The 6000-nt window shown below is 51.6% G+C and overlaps 1 long non-coding RNA gene across 3 annotated transcripts in view; it reads right to left on the bottom strand.

Moving 5' to 3' along the window:
- Nucleotides 1-6000, bottom strand: part of LOC129847053 (uncharacterized) — a 32975-nt gene that overhangs the window by 7038 nt on the left and 19937 nt on the right. The window lies entirely within an intron of this gene.

The raw sequence follows: 6000 nt of genomic DNA, 5'->3' as shown, positions 1-6000 counted from the left end.
CCCTGATGCAGTCACATCTAAACCATGACCTCACTTCCTTACAGGAACACAGTGGGTAACGTCCCTGATGCAGTCACATCTAAACCATGACCTCACTTCCTTACAGGAACACAGTGGGTAACGTCCCTGATGCAGTCACATCTAAACCATGACCTCACTTCCTTACAGGAACACAGTGGGTAACGTCCCTGATGCAGTCACATCTAAACCATGACCTCACTTCCTTACAGGAACACAGTGGGTAACGTCCCTGATGCAGTCACATCTAAACCATGACCCCAAGAACACAGTGGCCTCCATCATTCTTAAATGGAAGAAGTTTGGAACCACCAAGACTCTTCCTATAGCTGGCCACCCGGCCAAACTGAGCAGTCGGGGGAGAAGGGCCTTGGTCAGGGAGGAGACCAAGAACCCAATGGTCACTCTGACAGAGCTCCAGAGTTCCTCTGTGGAGATGAGAGAACCTTCCAGAAGGACAACCATCTCTGCAGCACTCCACCAATCAGGCCTTGATGGTAGAGTGGCCAGATGGAAGCCACTCCTCAGTAAAAGGCACATGACAGCCTGCTTGGAGTTTGCCAAAAGGCACCTAAAGACTCTCAGACCATGAGAAACAAGATTCTCTGGCCTGAATGCTAAGTGTCACGTCTGGAGGAAACCTGGCACCATTCCTACGGTGAAGCATGGTGGTGGCAGCATCATGCTGTTGGGATGTTTTTCAGCGGCAGGGACTGGGAGACTAGTCAGGATCGAGGGAAAGATGAACGGAGCAAAGTACATATGGATCCTTGATGAAAACCTGCTCCAGAGCTCAGGACCTCAGACTGGGGCGAAGGTTCACCTTCCAACAGGACAATGACCCTAAGCACACAGCCAAGACAACGCAGGAGTGGCTTCGGGACCAGTCTCTGAATGTCCTTGAGTGGCCCAGCCAGAGCCCGGACTTGAACCCGATCGAACATCTCTGGAGACCTGAAAATAGCTTTGCAGCAAAGAATAGAAGAAGAAAGGGAGCAACTCCCCAAATACAGGGGTGCCAAGGTTGTAGCGTCATACCCAAGAAGACTCGAGGCTGTAATCGCTGCCAAAGGTGCTTCAACCAAGTACTGAGTAAAGGGTCTGAAAACTTATGTAAATGTGATATTTCAGTTTTTTTAAATTTTATTATTATTAGCAAGAATTTATAAAAACCTGTTTTTGCTTTGTAATTATGGGGTATTGTGTGTAAAGTAATGAGAGAAAAAAACAATTTGATCAATTTGAGTAATAATTTCTGTAATGTAACAAAATGTGGGAAAAGTCAAGGGGTCTGAATACTTTCTGAAGGCCCTGTGTGTGTGTATGAAGAGCCTCTTATCAGGACCTGGACTGCGTTCCCCACAAGCCCCTGCTTCAAAGACACGGAAAGGAAGAGAGGAAGGGTCCAGTGACCTCACACCACCTCAGCTTTAATACACTCTTCTCTCTCTCTCTTCGTCCCTCTCGCTCCCTCCCTTCCTCTCTCTCTTTCTCTCCCTCCCTCTCTCTCTTCCTCCTCTCTCTTCCTCTCCCTCTCCTTTCCTCTACCTCTCTCCCCCTCTCTCTCTCTCTTCCTCTCTCCCTCTCTTTCTTTCTTTCTCTCTCTCCCTATCTCTTCCTCTACCTCTCTCCCCCTCTCTCTCTCTCTTCCTCTCTCCCTCTCTTACTTTCTTTCTCTCTCTCACTCTCTCCCCATCTCTCTCTCTCTTCCTCTCTCTCTCCAAGGAATGTGAGAGGAACAGGAAGAGACCTCCTGTCAGGGAATGTGAGAGGAACAGGAAGAGACCTCCTGTCAGGGAATATGAGAGGAACAGGAAGAGACCTCCTGTCAGGGAATGTGAGAGGAACAGGAAGAGACCTCCTGTCAGGGAATGTGAGAGGAACAGGAAGAGAGAGGAACAGGAAGAGACCTCCTGTCAGGGAATGTGAGAGGAACAGGAAGAGACCTCCTGTCAGGGAATGTGAGAGGAACAGGAAGAGAGAGGAACAGGAAGAGACCTCCTGTCAGGGAATGTGAGAGGAACAGGAAGAGACCTCCTGTCAGGGAATATGAGAGGAACAGGAAGAACCCTCCTGTCAGGGAATGTGAGAGGAACAGGAAGAGCCCTCCTGTCAGGGAATGTGAGAGGAACAGGAAGAGAGAGGAACAGGAAGAGACCTCCTGTCAGGGAATGTGAGAGGAACAGGAAGAGGAACAGGAAGAGAAAGGAACAGGAAGAGTCCTCCTGTCAGGGAATGTGAGAGGAACAGGAAGAGAGAGGAACAGGAAGAGACCTCCTGTCAGGGAATGTGAGAGGAACAGGAAGAGAGAGGAACAGGGAGAGGAACAGGAAGAGCCCTCCTGTCAGGGAATGTGTGAGGAACAGGAAGATACCTGTCAGGGAATGTGAGAGGAACAGGAAGAGACCTCCTGTCAGGGAATGTGAGAGGAACAGGAAGAGAGAGGAACAGGAAGAGACCTCCTGTCAGGGAATGTGAGAGGAACAGGAAGAGACCTCCTGTCAGGGAATGTGAGAGGAACAGGAAGAGACCTCCTGTCAGGGAATGTGAGAGGAACAGGAAGAGAGAGGAACAGGAAGAGACCTCCTGTCAGGGAATGTGAGAGGAACAGGAAGAGACCTCCTGTCAGGGGATGTGAGAGGAACAGGAAGAGAGAGGAACAGGAAGAGACCTCCTGTCAGGGAATGTGAGAGAAACAGGAAGAGACCTCCTGTCAGGGAATGTGAGAGGAACAGGAAGAGCCCTCCTGTCAGGGGATGTGAGAGGAACAGGAAGAGACCTCCTGTCAGGGAATGTGAGAGGAACAGGAAGAGAGAGGAACAGGAAGAGACCTCCTGTCAGGGAATGTGAGAGGAACAGGAAGAGACCTCCTGTCAGGGGATGTGAGAGGAACAGGAAGAGAGAGGAACAGGAAGAGACCTCCTGTCAGGGAATGTGAGAGAAACAGGAAGAGACCTCCTGTCAGGGAATGTGAGAGGAACAGGAAGAGCCCTCCTGTCAGGGGATGTGAGAGGAACAGGAAGAGACCTCCTGTCAGGGAATGTGAGAGGAACAGGAAGAGACCTCCTGTCAGGGAATGTGAGAGGAACAGGAAGAGACCTCCTGTCAGGGAATGTGAGAGGAACAGGAAGAGAGGAACAGGAAGAGCCCTCCTGTCAGGGAATGTGAGAGGAACAGGAAGAGACCTCCTGTCAGGGGATGTGAGAGGAACAGGAAAAGACCTCCTGTCAGGGGATGTGAGAGGAACAGGAAGAGAGAGGAACAGGAAGAGACGTCCTGTCAGGGGATGTGAGAGGAACAGGAAGAGAGAGGAACAGGAAGAGACCTCCTGTCAGGGAATGTGAGAGGAACAGGAAGAGACCTCCTGTCAGGGAATGTGAGAGGAACAGGAGGAGACCTCCTGTCAGGGGATGTGAGAGGAACAGGAAGAGACCTCCTGTCAGGGAATGTGAGAGGAACAGGAAGAGACCTCCTGTCAGGGAATGTGAGAGGAACAGGAAGAGACCTCCTGTCAGGGAATGTGAGAGGAACAGGAAGAGACCTCCTGTCAGGGAATGTGAGAGGAACAGGAAGAGAGAGGAACAGGAAGAGACCTCCTGTCAGGGAATGTGAGAGGAACAGGAAGAGACCTCCTGTCAGGGATTGTGAGAGGAACAGGAAGAGACCTCCTGTCAGGGAATGTGAGAGGAACAGGAAGAGACCTCCTGTCAGGGAATGTGAGAGGAACAGGAAGAGAGAGGAACAGGAAGAGACCTCCTGTCAGGGAATGTGAGAGGAACAGGAAAAGAGAGGAACAGGAAGAGACCTCCTGTCAGGGAATGTGAGAGGAACAGGAAGAGAGAGGAACAGGAAGAGACCTCCTGTCAGGGGATGTGAGAGGAACAGGAAGAGACCTCCTGTCAGGGGATGTGAGAGGAACAGGAAGAGACCTCCTGTCAGGGAATATGAGAGGAACAGGAAGAGACCTCCTGTCAGGGAATGTGAGAGGAACAGGAAGAGAGAGGAACAGGAAGAGACCTCCTGTCAGGGAATGTGAGAGGAACAGGAAGAGAGAGGAACAGGAAGAGACCTCCTGTCAGGGAATGTGAGAGGAACAGGAAGAGACCTCCTGTCAGGGAATGTGAGAGGAACAGGAAGAGAGAGGAACAGGAAGAGACCTCCTGTCAGGGAATGTGAGAGGAACAGGAAGAGACCTCCTGTCAGGGAATGTGAGAGGAACAGGAAGAGACCTCCTGTCAGGGAATGTGAGAGGAACAGGAAGAGAGGAACAGGAAGAGCCCTCCTGTCAGGGAATGTGAGAGGAACAGGAAGAGACCTCCTGTCAGGGGATGTGAGAGGAACAGGAAGAGAGGAACAGGAAGAGCCCTCCTGTCAGGGAATGTGAGAGGAACAGGAAGAGACCTCCTGTCAGGGGATGTGAGAGGAACAGGAAGAGACCTCCTGTCAGGGGATGTGAGAGGAACAGGAAGAGAGAGGAACAGGAAGAGACGTCCTGTCAGGGGATGTGAGAGGAACAGGAAGAGAGAGGAACAGGAAGAGACCTCCTGTCAGGGAATGTGAGAGGAACAGGAAGAGACCTCCTGTCAGGGAATGTGAGAGGAACAGGAAGAGACCTCCTGTCAGGGAATGTGAGAGGAACAGGAAGAGACCTCCTGTCAGGGAATGTGAGAGGAACAGGAAGAGAGAGGAACAGGAAGAGACCTCCTGTCAGGGAATGTGAGAGGAACAGGAAAAGAGAGGAACAGGAAGAGACCTCCTGTCAGGGGATGTGAGAGGAACAGGAAGAGACCTCCTGTCAGGGAATATGAGAGGAACAGGAAGAGACCTCCTGTCAGGGAATGTGAGAGGAACAGGAAGAGACCTCCTGCCAGGGAATGTGAGAGGAACAGGAAGAGACCTCCTGTCAGGGAATGTGAGAGGAACAGGAAGAGACCTCCTGTCAGGGGATGTGAGAGGAACAGGAAGAGAGGAACAGGAAGAACCCTCCTGTCAGGGAATGTGAGAGGAACAGGAAGAGACCTCCTGTCAGGGGATGTGAGAGGAACAGGAAGAGACCTCCTGTCAGGGGATGTGAGAGGAACAGGAAGAGAGAGGAACAGGAAGAGACGTCCTGTCAGGGGATGTGAGACTAACAGGAAGAGAGAGGAACAGGAAGAGACCTCCTGTCAGGGAATGTAAGAGGAACAGGAAGAGAGGAACAGGAAGAGACCTCCTGTCAGGGGATGTGAGAGGAACAGGAAGAGAGAGGAACAGGAAGAGACCTCCTGTCAGGGAATGTGAGAGGAACAGGAAGAGACCTCCTGTCAGGGGATGTGAGAGGAACAGGAAGAGACCTCCTGTCAGGGAATGTGAGAGGAACAGGAAGAGACCTCCTGTCAGGGAATGTGAGAGGAACAGGAAGAGACCTCCTGTCAGGGAATGTGAGAGGAACAGGAAGAGACCTCCTGTCAGGGAATGGGAGAGGAACAGGAAGAGAGAGGAACAGGAAGAGACCTCCTGTCAGGGAATGTGAGAGGAACAGGAAGAGACCTCCTGTCAGGGAATGTGAGAGGAACAGGAAGAGACCTCCTGTCAGGGAATGTGAGAGGAACAGGAAGAGACCTCCTGTCAGGGAATGTGAGAGGAACAGGAAGAGAGAGGAACAGGAAGAGACCTCCTGTCAGGGAATGTGAGAGGAACAGGAAGAGACCTCCTGTCAGGGGATGTGAGAGGAACAGGAAGAGAGAGGAACAGGAAGAGACGTCCTGTCAGGGGATGTGAGAGGAACAGGAAGAGACCTCCTGTCAGGGGATGTGAGAGGAACAGGAAGAGACCTCCTGTCAGGGAATGTGAGAGGAACAGGAAGAGAGAGGAACAGGAAGAGACCTCCTGTCAGGGAATGTGAGAGGAACAGGAAGAGACCTCCTGTCAGGGGATGTGAGAGGAACAGGAAGAGAGAGGAACAGGAAGAGACCTCCTGTCAGGGGATGTGAGAGGAACAGG

The sequence above is a fragment of the Salvelinus fontinalis genome, unplaced genomic scaffold, assembly GCF_029448725.1.
Source record: "Salvelinus fontinalis isolate EN_2023a unplaced genomic scaffold, ASM2944872v1 scaffold_0687, whole genome shotgun sequence".
In the NCBI taxonomy this organism is placed as follows: Eukaryota; Metazoa; Chordata; class Actinopteri; order Salmoniformes; family Salmonidae; genus Salvelinus; species Salvelinus fontinalis.
The sequence above is the reverse complement of the archived record's forward strand: the minus strand, read 5'-3'. Positions and strand labels throughout refer to the sequence as shown.